The sequence below is a fragment of the Macaca thibetana genome, chromosome 8 (genome assembly GCF_024542745.1).
Source record: "Macaca thibetana thibetana isolate TM-01 chromosome 8, ASM2454274v1, whole genome shotgun sequence".
NCBI classification, from domain to species: domain Eukaryota; kingdom Metazoa; phylum Chordata; class Mammalia; order Primates; family Cercopithecidae; genus Macaca; species Macaca thibetana.
In genome coordinates this window covers 43,113,460-43,130,659 of record NC_065585.1, presented here as the reverse complement: position 1 = coordinate 43,130,659, position 17,200 = coordinate 43,113,460, and the positions used below count along the sequence as shown (strand labels likewise).

The window sequence follows — 17,200 nt, the reverse complement described above, 5'->3', positions numbered from 1 at the left end:
AAATTACACCACTGCCCATTTTCTTTGCTTCCCTCTCCCTACCTGAAGTAAAAGCCAAGCCAGAAAGAAGATAGCCTAAGTCCTGGGACAAGGACTCTGGTTACATTCTTACTAGGAAGAAAAATAATTTGAGCATTTGTTCAAAGACTCTAGTTTGCCTCAAATTGTTGAAATTCAAATGGTATCAGAACTCTGAGCACCAACACATGAAATTTTAACATATGTTCACTTACTTGCAGCCAGTGATGACCTTCATTTTAAGCAGAATATGTTAAAACAACACTTGAAACATTACTACATGGATTATTTTTAAAAAGTTCTTTTTTGAGAATTTAAGTCTGATAAATTTAAGCCTAACAAAGACTGGAAGAAACAGAAGAGGAATTCAGAAAGATAATTGGAGATGCTGTAAAGTTATTATTTACGAATAAGCAAATAAAAACAGTTAATCCTTGCTAGGGAATATGAGGACACACCAAAATGGGTTTAGGAAGAGAGGCATATTTGGGAAACTGCTTCTCTGGGCTGAGGGAAACCTTAGCATAACTTCTACGGGCATGAGAAGGATGAGGCCATATTTCATTCCACAAATGGAGTAAGCAGGCAAGAAGAGAGATGGTATGACACTATTGAGTGGACATTTCTGCAAGCTAGGAAGCACTTCCATGGAGAGTCAGAAGGGATTCAGAGAGGTGTCCAAAGACCTGAGGGGGAAACTTGAAGAACTCCTTTAACATTTCGGGATGATCTTGTTTGTGCCACAGTTAAGAGCATATAGCTAAGAGCATAGCTCAGGAGCAGGTCTACATGAGATGAATTCCATGGTACCTGTGTGCACTTGGGCAAGTTACTGGTCCTCTCCGGGCTTCAGTTTGGACACCAGTAGAACAGGGATGCTAGCAGGACCACTAGGTGGAGTCCCGTGAGGATTCAATGCATTAGTACATGGGAAGTACACAGTAGGTGCATTTAAGTGCACTAGCCCCTGACTGGACAATAGCTCTACAAAAAAAGAATAAAGGAAATCAAGAAGAAAATCAAGACTAAAAAGGTTAACAACTGCTCAACATCACACTCAAACCTAAAAGTCTATTTCTAAACCCAGGGCTTTCTACAGTAATGCACCGCTGCCATGAGACTTCTGCCATGGGGCCCATAACAAGAAGGAATCAAGTTTAGTTTCATTTCTTCTTGCCATGCTCTATGACAGTGTCAGTAAGCAGTGATCAAGCAGTTGAGAACTGCCTTGTTCTACAGGGTCTTAAAGTATAACTAGTCCATTAACCCTAGAGGCAGAGTCAGTTCAAATCACATCTCAACTCCTACCAGCTGTGTGACCTTGGGAACTGCACTTTAACCTCACTGAAATGCACATAGCTCACAAATAGACTGGGAATGTTATGTGCCTACCATACCGGCTGCTTATGAAAATGAAATTAGAAAATGCTTACATATTTTCTTTATTATATAACTGAATTATATAAAGCATTTTCCAAATAAAAAAAAAAATTTGTGTTTAAAAAAAGAAAAAAGTACTGGTTTATGGTAAACAGTCAAACTGTAGCTGTTTTTGTCATCATCGTCATTATCATCACCAACACGGGGTTCAACTAACCAATTGGTACTCGAATTTCCTCTATATCAGTCACTTTTAAACATGTTTTTACCACAATCCATGGAATAAAAAAATTCATTGTGACTCTGTATGCCCTTACATATATATTTAAAGTAGATATTTTATAACACAATATTTTCCCTTGATACATGCAATGTATTTTCCATTCTATTCACTCCATTTCATTTTTTAAATGTTGGTCATGACCCACTAAACTGATTCCATAATCACTAATTGGTTACCACCCACCATTTAAACAATGCCATGTTGCGTCATTTCTGCCAACCATTTCTAAAACTCAAAGACAAAGTTCACCAATGTTTATTGAACCCATAAAGCAGTAATCACTAAACTAGAATCCAAATGTTAAGATAACTTTCTAATTAGATAATACATTCCCCAAAATAATTTAGCATGTGATAAAAATTATTCCATGTACACTGTAAATAAGCAGCAGTTGTTCATTTTGCTTTTACAGATCACAGTTTACTGTTCACCAATTACATTAATGTAATTCATTGTTGGCTGGATGTGCCCTGAAATTGCACCAAATATCTATAAACTCCCCTTCACCAGTTGAGAGCAATATATGATAAACTCTCCCAGGTCCTTGGGCTAAGGCTTGGTCCCTGATAAATGCTCAATAAATGGCACCTTTTATTGTAATTTTCTTTCACCAGGATCGTTAGCATGTTCTATTACAGATGCTCTAGGTATGTAGTAATAAAGTAGCTGCAGGGCCCATGTGACTATTTACATTTAAATTAATTCAGATAAAGCTGAAATTTCAGTTTCTCAGTTGCTTTAGCCACATTTCAAGGGCTCAATACCACACACAGCTACTGGCTACCGTACCAGGCCAGGGCATCTAGAGGTCCCAGGGTCCCCGTAGAAAAAAACTCAGCCTGTTGCCAAGATGATGCCAGGTTTTCCTTTCCTTTACTGTATCTCACAATTCCATATATGTTTAAGCTTCTCTGGCAGAATCAGACATTCATGCTCATGTATGTACTCTCCATGCATATTCTTAGACCACTTTTACAAATTGGGAAAGCAATAGCAATGCATTGTAATTTTCTTTCACCCAATTAATTTTACCAGCTAGATAAACATCTAATCTTCTAGTCATTTTTTATTATTATAGGTTTATCTTAATTCATCTCACAATTAGTATTTTTATTTTTATTTTTAAGATGGGGTCTCACTCTGTCACCCAGGCTGAAGTCCAGTGGTGAGATCTCAGCTTACTGCAACCTCAGCCTCCCAGGCTCAAGTGATCCTCCCGCCTCAGTCTCTCAAGTAGCTGGGACTACAGGTGTGCTCCACTATGCCCAGCTAATTTTTGTATTTTTTGTAGAGATGGGGTTTGCCATCCAACTCAAGCAATCTGCCCATCTCAGCCTCCCAAAGTACTGGGATTACAGGCGTGAGCCACCATGCCTGGCTCACAATGAGTTTTTTTCCCTTTTTTTTTTTTTAAACTTTTATTTTAGGTTCAGGGGGTACATACGAAGGTTTGTTACATAGTTGTTACAAAAATAAACTCATGTCCTGAGGGTTTGTTGTACACGTTATTTCATCACCCAGGTGTTAAGCCCAGTACCCAACAGTTACCTTTTCTGCTCCTCTCCCTCCTCCCATCCTCCACCCTCAAATAGAATCCAGTGTCTGTTGTTTCCTTCTTTGTGTTCATAGGTTCTTATCTTTTAGCTTCCACTTGTAAGTGAGAACATGTAGTATTTGGTTTTCTGTTCCTGCATTAGTTTGCTAAGAATAATAGTAGCATTGGTGTTCCTGCAAAAGACACGATCTCATTCTTTTTTATGGCTGCATAGTATTCCATGGTGTATACGTACTGCATTTTCTTTATCCAATCTGTCATTGATGGGCACTTAGGTTGATTTCATCTTCATTGCAGCACTATTCATAATAGCACAATAAGTATTTTTAAATGTTATAGAGGTGATATCTGACATGATATTAGTTCATTAATTAGCTGATATTTGAAAGACACTCTTGGCTTATGAATTTCCAATGCCGTTGATATACTCTAGAGCAGCACTGTCCATGAAAGCTTCCTGTGATGATGAAAAGGTTCTATGTTTTCACTGCCTGGTATGGTAGCCACTAGCCATGTGTGGTATTGAGCCCTTGAAATGTGGCTAAAGCAACTGAGAAACTGAAATTTAACCTTTGTTTTATCCTAGTTAATTTAAATTTAAATAGTCACATGGGCCCTGCAGCTACTTTATTACTGCAGACCTAGAGCATTTATAATAGAACATGCTAACGATCCTGGTGAAAGAAAATTACAATAAAAGGTGCCATTTATTGAGCATTTATCAGGGATCAAGCATTAGCCCAAGCCTTTTATATACACTTTATGTAATTTACTTCTTCTGACAATCTTGCCCAGTAGGTACTATTATTATTCTTCCCATTTTTTTCAGGAAAAAATCTGTAATACAGGAACCCTCCAGTTCTAAAACCAAATGTCTCTGTGATTTAAATAAAAGGGTTGAGATCAAGAGGTTTGGAGAGTCTCTGCCCACTTGGGGATATGACACTATTTTTACATTTACTTAAGATTTATTCTTACCAGCTTTTGAGAGGGTTTGAAGGGCTCATAGACTAGATTGTGCTTAAGACATTTAAGGATCATAAAGAATAGAGATCACTTAGGGAAAAAAATGATAGAAGAAAGGTCTCTAAGCACCAAATTTCTGAGTTAGAAGATTGATTAAAGCTTTCCACCTAAGGCAAAAAATAAAAATATAATTAATTAACTAAAGACTAAAAATACTGGGGCTTTAAGTTATACACAGCATCTGTTGTTATTTATTTCTTGACCAAGATATCAATCAAATTGGTGTGCAGGCTTCACCAAAGATACAGGATTGCTCAAGTAATTCCTGTCTCTCTCTTCCTCCATAAAAGCAGGCAATATTGCAGGAAAATATAACTCAGTAAAGGCAATTCTCTGAGAAGTTCTATTAGCCCAAGACTCACCTTTTGATAGCATATTAGTGTCCCTTTGTTCATCCAGCACTAACTCAGATGTGGCTTCCCTGACGGGTCCCTGGGGAATGGTCTCTTGTGTGTACTGTTGCTGCTGACCACTCAGAGACTCTTTCTCTGGACTGGAAGCGGGGTTCACAGCCTTCTTCGCCAGCAGAACAGGAGAAGAGTAAATAACACAAGTGGCCACTTGGCTATGAGCAGACTGTTTCAGCCAACATGGGAAATATCTATAGGGGAGAACTGCATGTTTTCATTTACCTGCAGTTGAGCTGAATTGCTGTGTATACATGACATGTATATATGTGTGTGTCAGAGGTTTCATTAAATGTTTTGAATTTGTTTGTGGGTTTTGCCTCCTTATGTACTTTCTTCTATTTGAAGAAGAGAAATAAGCGCCAAAAAATACACGCACACACTTCTACTTCGAAACAATGACTTCTATGGGGACTCTGTAAGGGGAGGTGCCTTGTTTTAACCAGGTCAAACAGAACTAAAGACTTAGTTGCCTCTTACCCTTCAGTACACAGCTGCCTCTAACTCAACTTTTCCTTACTACTTAAACTGGTGGTGGTGGAAGAGTTAGGATAAGGAGTGCAAAGCCTGTAACAGCCTTAATGCTCCTCCAATTCCATTGGAAGAGAAAAGTAAAAGTTTATAATTTGTCTGCTTATCATATGTGAGGCACTTTATGTATCTTAATTTAATCCTCACAGATCTATTAATGGTAGGTTTGGCCTTTTCCTCCATTTTAGAGATGAAAAACACGGAGGTAAATCACTCAGGATCCCACAGCCAGTAGCCATCTATATCCACAGTTCCACATCTGCAATTTCAACCAACATCTGAAAAAATAAACAGTCTTAAGGGACATGAAATCCGAGGATGCAGAGTGAAAGAGGCAACTTTCCACATGCACAGATTCCAAAGGGCCAACCGCATGGATCCAATCCCCCATGGATACCGAGGGACAATGGCATGCATTTAAGTTTCCTCTATGTCTTTTCATGGCTTGATAGCTCACTTCCTTTTATCGCTGAAAAAAATATTCCATTGTATGATGTATCATCGGTTATTCATTCATCTACTGAAGGACATCTTGGTTGCTTCCAAGTTTTGTCAGGTATAAGTAAAGTTGCTGTAAACATTCACGAGCAGGTGTTTTAATATACTTCAGTTTTCGATTCATTTGGGCAAATACCAAGAAATATAATCGCTAGATTAAATGGTTTGAGTATATTTAGTTTTGTAAGTAAGAAACAAGCATCCTGTCTTCCAAAGTGGCTGTACTATTTTGCATTCCCACCAGAAATGAATGAGAGTTCATGTTGTTCCACATCCTCACCAGCATTTGGTTGGTGTCCGCATACTGAATTGTAGATGTGTAGTGGTATCTCATTGCTGTTTTAATCTACAGTCCGTAATGAGAGATTATGCTAACCATCTTTCCATGGTTGCCATCTATATATCTTCTTTGGTGAGGTATCTTTTCAGACCTTTTGCCCATTTTTTAAAAACTGAGCTGTTTTCTTATCGTTGAGTTCTAAAAATTCTTTGTAGATTTTGGATATGAGTCCTTGATCAAATAAGTGTTTTTCAAAGATTTCTCCACATCTATAACTTGTCTTTTCATTCTCTTAATAATCTCATTTTTGAGTAAAACAATCAGGACATAGTCATATATTTATTTTGGAATATTTTAAATGAACAGAGTTAATGTTATGTAATTGATACTGCAAGGTGAAATACTAAAAAGTGAAATAACTACCCATTATGCAAGGTTTTTATTGATTCTATGTATTAAATAGTGATATTACTTCAATAATATGTTATAGGACCTCTCAGGGGAAGACAGAAATGCAGCACTTCCAATTTTTTTAGGGTCTCATTTTATTAAAAACACTAAAAAGATGACAAAAATTATACTACATTTATATTTTTAATATAGTATATACTTTAAATATCATACATTATACATTTGTATATATAATATATTCTATCAATTATGTTTGTATATATAGCATATACTATATATTTTTGTAAATATAATTTTATATATGCTATATATACCAAAATATATAGTATATGCTATATATACAACATATATGCAAAGTAATTTTTATATAAAATCACCCAAAAAATGTCACACGTGTTTATATACTCTCATTTGGAAGAAATGTCCAAAGCCTGAATGTGAGGTCCAAGCCAACTCTCTCTGCCCTGTCTCTCAACCCCCAAAAGTGTCCTTTCTTCCCAGTCTTGTTTTGACCTGCTTGTAAATTTCAGTTAGCCTGACTGATTTTCTGGAGCCAGGTGCTAGGTTTGGATCCTGTCTCTACTCCTAGCACCAGTGTGACCCTAAGCAAGTTGTTTAACCTCTTAGTGCCTGAAGTTCTATTTACAAAATGCAGCTAGTAACTCCTGCCTGGAATGCAATGGTGAGGATCAATGAGCTAATGTGTGGAAAGGACATGGACAGGTCTCCGTACATGGTACTTATGAGAGCTCGGTGTGGCTGGACCACAGTAGCCTTTGCACTCCCCAAAGCAATTCTCACAGTTTCTAATCTTGTCAATTTACCTAGTCATCTCAATTGTTCTTAAAACCTTTTACTCATTTTTTTCATTGTTATAAAAATATAAAACTGCCTTTTCTGCAAAATTATTCTTTCTTTTGTCAACTGGTTTATAAAAGGTGAACGGATGAATCTCAAACTCATTTACATGGATGCATCTCAAATGCATTCTGCTAATTCAGCTGCTGCTGCTTTTCCAGTGTTGCAGGGCTGACATTTGGGTTATTCAGCAGCACTGTACTTTGAAGGGCAATAGCTTTGAGCCCTTTCAGCTCATGACTAAGCTATCAGAACACAGAAGTCCAAAATCATAGTGTGCTATGCAAAATCCAAACTACAGTGCGCCAAGTTATCACGTTTCATTACTTCAGTATGTTTAAAACACAAGACTTCTGGAAGATATTCCTCTAGGGTATTCATTCTGAACAATAACAAGGAACTATGCTGAAAGAGAAATTTCAACAAAAACTAAAATAGAACTTCAAATGGGCAGAAGAATGCACAATTCCAAACTGCGACCTGCCCAGAGAATGAAACCCACCAGACTTTTTCTATCTGCAAAGAAACCGAATTTAATGTTCTTTGGGTTTTTATCAACACCAGGTAAATGGGAAGAATCTCTCAGAAGCACTTTATGAAGTTATACAAAGAACTATTTTTAAAGCATTTCATGGTTGGCAGCTTAAGATAATTTTTTTTTTTTTTTTAGTTTTTAAGAAAAGGCTTCTTAGTTCTTCCAATGTGTTGATAACATGTGCTGCAGATCTCAGTAATTGCAGCAGATCAATCTTGATGACACAGTTGAAAATACTATATCCTAAGAGTATGGAAATCCAAAGGAAAAACCCCCCACTGGGTTAGGCACATTTTATCTAATGCATTAGGACCTCATGAAAATCACACATTACAGAACTCCATTCACAGGCTCCCTCTCGACTGCCTGGACAGCAGACCCACCTGCCATGACAACGTTTTGGTGTCAACTCTGAAGGCATCAGGCTTTCTGCCATAGAGGACTTCTCCCTCTCAAAAGTATTCTCACTTGTGTTATCTTGGAAGGTAAGGAGAGCTTGAAGTGGTTAAATCCACACATAATTCAGGAACTTTATTTTCCTTAAAGACTTCCATCTCTTCCCCTACCTGGTAACAGTTTCCAAAACGGACAAAGCTGAATCTCACCGCTTCAGCTTTGCTTTCCCACATTTGAAATGAAACAGGCATGAAATTGGCCAACTTTTCTCCTCAAGGCCAGAGAGTAAATATTTTAGGCTTTGCAGGCCATTCTGAGCCTGTTGAAATTACTCAGCTCTGTAGTTGTAGCACAAAAACAGCCACAGAGAAGACACAAACGAATCAGTGTGGCTGTGTTCCCGCCAAATTTCATTTATGGACACTGAAATTTAAATTTCATGTAATTTTTATGTATCATGAAACATTATCCATCTTTTGATGTTTTTCCCAGCCGTTTAAAAACGTTAAAACCATTCTTAGCCTGAGGGTCATATAAAAACAAGTATTGGGCCAAACTGAGCCCACAGGCCAGAGTTTGCCCTGAAAGAAATCTCAAAACATTTCATAGTCACACATAAACAGGAGCCAGATCCTTCTACTGGAGTGAACTATAGAATCCTACAAGGAGAAGCTCCCAATTTGCAAATATAAACAGCAATATGCCCAGAAACTCGTTGTATGTATGTTTAAAAATTCACCATATATCATAATCTCATTTCATGTCTTATGAAATTCAAACCTAATGAAGAAATCTTGATTTCTTTAATATCTAATTTAATATGTCCTCTCAACATTAAGAGATGTTTAAATAGTAAACACTAATATTAAATATGTATTCGGTATTTTAAATATAGATTTAAATAGGAAATATTTTTAATTGGAATATTTAAAAATGTAATTTCTATTCTTAACTGACTGTAAAAGCAGTTAAGTAGGGAGAGAGGTGCTATGAGTAACACTGCTCGACCATTTACCATACGTCAGGTACTGGATGCAGCATTTTCCATGTGTGATGCATTTAATCCTCACAGCAGCTTTGTGAGGCTGATCATTGTTATTCTCATTTTACAGTGGAGAAAACCGAGACATGAAGCTAATACACAGTGGAGCCAGAATCCCAGACAATTCAGCTCCAGAGCTGGCAATGTTAACCACCTAGTAACAGTAACATATACCAGAGGAGTTAGATGTTGTTTCTCTTTGACTTTGAATCAGTAATCTTTTAGGATTGCAATGGCCTCTCATTTTTTATGTATTTATACTTTACTTTTACTGACACACAAATGCATATTTTTAAGGACTCTCAGTCTTAAAATTGATTTGCCAATTTAGATAAAATATATATAAGGAAGCTACCCAACTATGCACAAAAAAGCTTAACTCTTTATTCACATACAAATTGAATGCTCTCCCAATTCTATCCATATGTGATCCTTACACAATTTGAAACGCTTTACATCTTTCTTTCTAACATAGTAGAACATGTCAACTGTGATTTTCCTCATTGACCCTCATGGCATCCCATACAGGTAAAGAACTAAGATAGAAGCAGAGTCAGATCTTTCTTTCAGTCATTCACTCACACGTTGAGTCAGAAACACATGCACTGAACATGATTACCATGTGCAAGCCATTGTCTCAGAGGCAGGGAGGTTTACAAAATGAATAATGTCCCTTGATGGTTAATTTTACATATTAACTTGGCGAGGCCACCATACCCAGATATTTGGTCAAATACCGGTCTAGATGTCACTGTAAAGGTATTTTTTGGATGGGATTAGCTTTTTAAATCTGTAGAATTACAGTAAAGCAGATTACCCTCGATAATGTGGGTGGCCAACTTCACCACTACACAGTATATTCATGTAAGAAACTTGCACCTGTACCCCTTAAATATATAAAAATAAATAACTAAACAAGATAATTTGGATGAGCCTTGTCCAATTAGTTGAACTCCTTAGGCAGAAAAGATTGAGGTCCCCCAAGAAAGAATTCAGACCGCCTTTAGACTTTAGCAACATCAGCTCTTCTCTGGGTCTCCAGACTGCTGGTCTGCCCTACAGATCTCAGACTTGCCAGGATCCATGTGATATGTCTCTCTCTTTCTCTTCCAATAGATAGATAGATAGATAGATAGATAGATAGATAGATAGATAGATAGGATGATATATATTCATAGATGATAGATAAGCTCTATCTTTATCTCTATATCTCTATCTCTATATTTCTATCTCTGTCTCTGTATCCACTCACACATATTATTGATTCTGTTTCTCTGAAAAACACTGACTAATACAAGTCCCCTCCAGAACCATCAGATCGGGCAGTGGGGGGTATTCTTAAAATTCACCCAGTGTCGATGAGATGTAGACAGAGGGTGCTCTCTCAGGCTGCCGCTGGGAGTAGAGATGTTGCAGTCGCTGTGAGGAGCAATATGTCAATATCCAGGTCACTCATCCTGTGACCTGGCCTCAGAAGAACAACCTGGAAGGACTGCAGAGCCAAACCCACTGGGAATCTGCCGAGTGGACCAAAATGATTGCCAAGTGCATTTACACAAAGATGCCACTAAGTGAGACAATTTCAAATCTATCTCAAATCATTCAAGAATGAGAGAGAGACCTAAGTCATATTCATTCATGATATGTTTAAAAAAAAAAAAAAAAGAAGCCGGTGGGGGCCATGCCTAGCACTTTGGGACTCCATTGCCTTGGGAGGAGCAGTCACTGCTCCTGCTTACCAGCCACCCAAAAATGGCCTGTTGTCCTCACAGCCAGAGCAAAAAGCCTACATTCACGACATAAAGAGAAGAAAGCCGCTAGAACAGTGTCTTCATATAAGTGCTTGACAAATACAAATATTAGCTATGAATAAGGACATAAAACTATACGTTTCACTGTTTTTATTTTAAGCAACTTGCCACATAAAATGCCTGCCTTGTTTCTAGCACTTCTACCCTGCATATGGTGGTGCCAAATGAGCCCTTTGGATGGAACCAGCCGGTTCTGTTGAATAGTCCATTGACTCAGACATAGCTTGATTTACTCTTTTTCCACCAAATTAACAAATGGTGGATATTTGTCAGTCATTAGGCAGTTGGTAAGAGGACCACTCTCATTCTTAAACACACAACACACGACTATGTGAAATTTCACAATGAACAGTTGATTGCAACAGAAGTAAACTGAAATCAAATTTCTTCCTCAGCTTTCTTATTGTGTTCTTTTTATTTCCTACTGGGTCTTGATGAACTAAACTACTTTTAAAGCCTCATTTTTCCTGCCCCCTACTGTAGATCAAAACAGAGCCCTTCAAATTCATCACAGGGAGCTCATGGTTGGCACAAAACAAACACCGAGAGGTATGTTTCATTACATCCTCAGTGATCTCTTAGAGTGTCGTATAATGAAGAACATGAATTTCTGGCAGGTAACTTGGCACTCTTCCAGAGGTCAGTCTGCCAGATTCATTTGTAAAGCTTTAACATTTTCTATACTTTTGAACTAAACAATTCCACATCTTAGAAATTGTCCAAAAGGCAAAATAATATCATAAGACATATGGAATGATTTAACTGCATTATTTTCTCAATTTTTGAGAAAGAATTTGTGTACCTTCTCTATTAAGAACAATGGGGCTTATGTTTGTTTTTGCTTATTTGTTTATGTGTGTGTTTTAAGCGCCTGAGCTTTAGGGAGAAGAAAACTCAAGTCAGAACTTTGAGCCTGCCCTTTTAAAGAGCCACAAGATATGAGGAAGTCACCTGGTTTCTTTGGGTGCCAGCTTTCAGATCTGCAAAACGGTGATAATATATGCCTTCCTCAATGTTCATTACAGACCCTTGCACACCTATATTTCAATAGTAATAGTCAGTAAATGCAGTCAGTGTATTTTTGAAGGAATGGGTGGATACACAATTGAACAACTGAATAAACCATCCAGAGTCTCCCCATGGAGCTGGCTGGTCATGGTGAGGATGCCAGGCTGTCCCATGGACTAGAGTCCTCCATCTTGGCCACAGGTTTCCTGAGCTGAGAGAAATCACAAGGAGCTACCACACCTTCATCCTCCCTCTCTATCTGACCAAAGACTTGTTCCATTGTCCCATCCTAGTTGATGAGACTTAAAGTCTCTTTAGAGAAAGAAGCCTAATGCCGTACACCTACGGCTCTCGAGTCCAGGCACTCGAGCTGGAGCACCTCAGTTAGTAAGCAATTCTCATGGCTCAGGACTTCACTCTATTTCTTAAACACTGGATGAAGACAGGATTTACATCATCGAGTACTCATGCTGAGAAACAAGACCACAGGCTATGCAGCCATCACTTCAAGTGCTTATAGTATGTTAGAGATACAACCTCTGCATTTATTGAGAAGAAAGTGGAGTCTGACAGTAACTGCTACAAGGATTTCACCAAGAGTCCTGACAGCTGTCCCTCAAACATTCCTAACAACCCTATGATCAAGTGAAAACTCTTAAAGTGACCTACAAAGCCTTTTGTAATCTGCCCTTGCTTACTCCTCTGGCCTCATTTGTGGGTACCTCATGTTAAGCCACACCAAAAAGTCTGTAATTTCTCTACTCTACATGCTCCCCCTTGCCTCTGGGCCTTCGCACATGGTTTTCCTTCTGCCTAGAACATTCTCCCTTCTACTTGGCTAGTTCACACACACACACACACACACACACACACACGTACATGTAGATAGATAGATAGATAGATAGATAGATAGATAGATAGATAGACAGACAGACAGATAGATATTTCTCATCAGTCTGACTCCTGTATCTCTTTCTTAATTAGTTTTAAACTCAAGCAGGAAAGAAGAGTGCTATTTATAGACTTCTTCAACTTACGACCTCAGCATCTGTGAGTATACCAAAGAAGATTTGCAATGCACAACCAGATATTTAATAGAAGTTGTTTCTGGGCACGTTTGGCTATATTTTATAGTTTTCCTGATAGAAATATATGTTGCTAAAATTTTCATGCTCCAGTCTCTACTGAAAAATAACTGTTTCATTTTAGATTTCCACCTGCCTTGATGAGCTAGGATTTAAATTCAAGTCAGCCTTCTTCCAAAGCCCATGCTTTCACAACGTGACCATATGATTTACTACTCTTCCCAGTTTGGGTTAAAATTACTTCTTTTAATTCCACACTCTCCACATTTATCTCTCAGATCCAGCTTACATTCACTGCCTAACTTTCCTTTCCTCTTATCCTTTCCCAGGGGTGAACCTTTAAGGAAAAAAAATTTTGAATAACAATAATCAAGGTAGTTTTGAGGCATGAAGCACTTGAATACTAAGCTCTTAGAGTCTGAGCTTTTAATACAATAAAATATTTGCTGGAGATTGGATCAGAAAAGGGTGTGTAGGTTACAGTCAATTTAAAGTCCCTATTGCTCACAGAAAGTATTCAATAAATATCAGCTGATGAACATTTGAAGATGCATTCCAGAGTACTAAGGAAGATAATTTTCCAGCTGAGAGATTTAAATGTTAGGAGATTTAAAATAGCCAGCAAGGTCTCCTTTTATGATGTGCCATCTTTAACTGGGAAAGCAGCTAAAAGAATGAGAACACAGGTCAAACAACACGGTTAGAAAGGAAGGTGAGCAAGATTTACCATTATTTTACTGCACGAATGCACCCCTCAGGCAATGTGAATATAAAGTTTTTTACTATAGCAATTCAATGACTAGTTTTTTATTGAAAGGCATATCTATTGCACCCAAACTCCTGTCATTCACAGTGGCTTACCCAATAAATTTCTGGATCAGTGAGTTAGACAGATAAATAAAATAAGAAAAACTAGAAAAAGAAGAAACGGAATGTTTTCTACTTACCTATACCTGTCCCTCTGGGCGCCATTCATTTTTCCCCCACAAAGAAAGAAATTGCTTCTTTAAAATAATCAACTGAATTAAGTCAGCCACTGATATTTTTAAAATTCGGACCTCTGCTGAGAGCGTCACCTGTTCCATTTTGCCACACACCATTTCCATTTCTCAGCAGCACTCTCCCTCACTGTTGGCCTTGGCACAGTTACACTGGGCTTTCTTTTTCTTTCTAAAACAGTCTACACTCTCAGGCATCCATGGTGGCTGCAGAATAATGGCCTGCAGATGCCCCATGGTCTAATTCTCAGAACATTGTGAGTATATTTCTCCCCATGGCAAAAAAGGACTTTGCAGATATACTTAAGATAAATGACCTTGAGATGGGCAGATTATCATAGGTTTTTCAGGGTGGTCCAACCTAATCACATGAGTCCAGAAAACCAAACAAACGGCAGTGCGAGAAGCACTCTGTCCACCGTTACTATCTTTGAAGATGAAGCAGAGGGCTACAAGGAAAGGAATGCAGATGGCCTTTCTTGGCTGCAAAAGGCACAAAAATTGATTGTCCCCTAAAGCCTCCAGAAAGAAATGCACTCTGCCAACACCTTGATTTTAGCCCAATGAGACCCACGTCAGACTTTTGATCTACAGTTATAAATTTGTATTGTTTAATCTACCAAGTTTGTGGTACTTTGTTACAGCAAATATAGTTCCATATGTATTCCCCTCTACCTAGAACATTCTCTCCTACCTCTACTACATGGTAAATGTTTCATTCCCTTCTGTTCCTCAAATATCATCTTCTCCATGAGGACTTTCCAAGGACATCCTCTTGTAAGGTTCTTTGATGGGCTACTCCATCCTCTTTGCTTCCAAATCTTCAAATATTCACCTCAAGTGGGTATATTGTGATTATTATTATAAACAGAACTCCATCATCTCCCTATACTATGTATCTTTAATAGCAAAGACCATGTGTTCTCATCTAAGTTCAGGGTCTAACACATAGCAGGCAGTCCCTGATATCTGAACGAACAAATGGATGAAAGGATGTTTATAACACTTCTAGTTACAGACTGGAATTCTAAAAGAAGTCAAGGCAAACAGAAATGAAATCAGGCTATAAACATGTAAAACCATTTGTAAAATATCAAAATAGGATCCGAATACTCATTTTTCTAGGTTTATAATATTCCATGAATCACTGCTATGCTACAGTACCATTTAGGAAAGAAAAAGATTGAGTGTTTAATGATCTCATAAGAATTATCTGCTAAGTTTGTTAACTATTAGGTAGGAAGGGAAAAGTCTTCTTTTCTTTGGTGAGACCTGAACACCCCACTCCCTGTCCCAGTCTTAAGTGACAGATTTTGGGGTTCTTAGTGCCCTTTAACTATCTAAAGATAGGACTGTGGTTCTCCAACTTTGCAGGCATCAGGATCCACCAGAGGGCCTGGTAAAACCCAGCTGCCAGGGGGTCTACCCTCAGAGTGTCTGATGCAGCAGGTCTGGAGTAGGGCCATGAAGTTTTGTGGTATTTTTTGGTGTTTGTTTGTTTGTTTGTTTGTTTGAGATGGAATCTCGCTCTGTCACCCAGGCTGGAGTGCAGTGGCACAATCTCGGCTCACTGCAAGCTCCGCCTCCCAGGTTCAAGTGATCCTCCTGCCTCAGCCTCCCGAGTAGCTGGAACTACAGGCATGTGCCACCACGCCCAGCCAATTTTTTTTTTGTATTTTTGGTAGAGACAGTGTTTCACTGTGTTAGCCAGGATGGTCTCGATCTCCTGACCTTGTGATCTGCCCACCTTGGCCTCCCAAAATGCTGGGATTACAGGCATGAGCCACCACGCCTGGCCTCAAGTTGTATTTCTGACAAGTTCCAGTGATACAGACGATGCTGGTTAGAGAACACACTTTGAAAACCAATGTTCTAGGTCATAGATCACCCTGGATCTCTGGTTCTGACCACTTCTGGCTTCTCTGGACAACCAGTCTGAGACCTCACTTCTGAGTCCAGGCACTGGCTGGGTGAGGTAGGATTAGGTAAATACTAATTTCCTTCCTCCTTTCCCTGACCACCCAGAACTATTTCTGATGGAACCAGACCCTCATTTAGCTTCAGGTTTCCCAATGCTTATTCTTTTCCATTGACAATGGCAACACCTCTCCCTTGACTGAACCCCAGAGCTTGATGATTAAAACAGATCAGCCACAGCATGTGGGCCTGGGAAGCACAGGACTGTCAGACAAGTATGGAAAATTCAACAGATTTGAGGGCAGATCTGACAAGATTGCATTACAATCAGTCATCTGTGTCCCGAGTACTTCAGGCTTAACTCAAACCAAAAAAAACAAAAACATTAACTTCTTTACCAGAAGTAAAACATTGTTTCTAAGCAAGTGGGAAAGCAGCAAAAAGAATGAGGACAAGGTGAAACAATATGGTTAACATTTCCAAAATATACCTAAAATTCTCTTCCAACTCTGCGTGGCTTGGCAGTGTTATTTACATCTGGAAACAAAGCGACAAAAGCCACTTTTCCTCATTTTCCACGATTTAGCTTGATCGTGCTCTTTCAGACTTAGAGATGTCCGAGACTCCTGCCCCGACAACACATCCCACACCCAAACAATCTACTCCTTTCTCCCCTCCCCAAAAGTGAAAACTCAGTGAGATAAAGCAGAGGATCTGGAGAAAGAACAAGAAATCCCATCCAGAAGACTACAGTGAGTCAAGCTGAGTCTCTACAGAATGACCATCTGCAGAATGAGCAGGGAGAAAGCATCAGATTCTCTCTGAGAACTACAGATACCCACTTATAGGAAGGAGTCCCCAGGATGAATGGATAAATCTCTTTTATGGCTCTGATGGACATCCAAGTACTTCATGACTGTGTCCATAGGGTTACCCCACCCCACCCCCCTGGACCACTGACATTGGGACCTAAACAAAAGGGAGCTGGTCACCAAAGCAAAAATATTCCAAATTTCACCACATTCCAGAGTGCAACAGATTATTTTTCAAAACTGCCTGCTATTTATTACTAGCTACCCAGCGCTGGCCTAGACAACTCCTTCAAGTTAAATCTGAAATGGGCTTTGCTGCTTTAAGGCCTCCGAGAGCTGAATATAATAT

General features: G+C 38.7%; 2 protein-coding genes across 6 annotated transcripts in view; one reads left to right on the top strand and one right to left on the bottom strand.

Annotated features, from left to right (window-relative positions):
• BAALC (BAALC binder of MAP3K1 and KLF4) overlaps window positions 1–17,200 on the top strand; it is a 1,274,875-nt gene that overhangs the window by 59,352 nt on the left and 1,198,323 nt on the right. Inside the window, exon 1 of one of the 2 annotated variants that reach the window (XM_050800737.1) lies at window positions 10,896–10,899. The exons of the other annotated variant lie outside the window; for it this stretch is intronic. The gene's annotated coding sequence lies outside the window, so the exon portion shown is untranslated. Of the gene's footprint in view, window positions 1–10,895; window positions 10,900–17,200 lie in introns of those variants that run through there. 2 annotated transcript variants of the gene reach the window in all.
• NCALD (neurocalcin delta) overlaps window positions 1–17,200 on the bottom strand; it is a 448,039-nt gene that overhangs the window by 360,554 nt on the left and 70,285 nt on the right. The gene's annotated exons all lie outside the window — the stretch shown is intronic.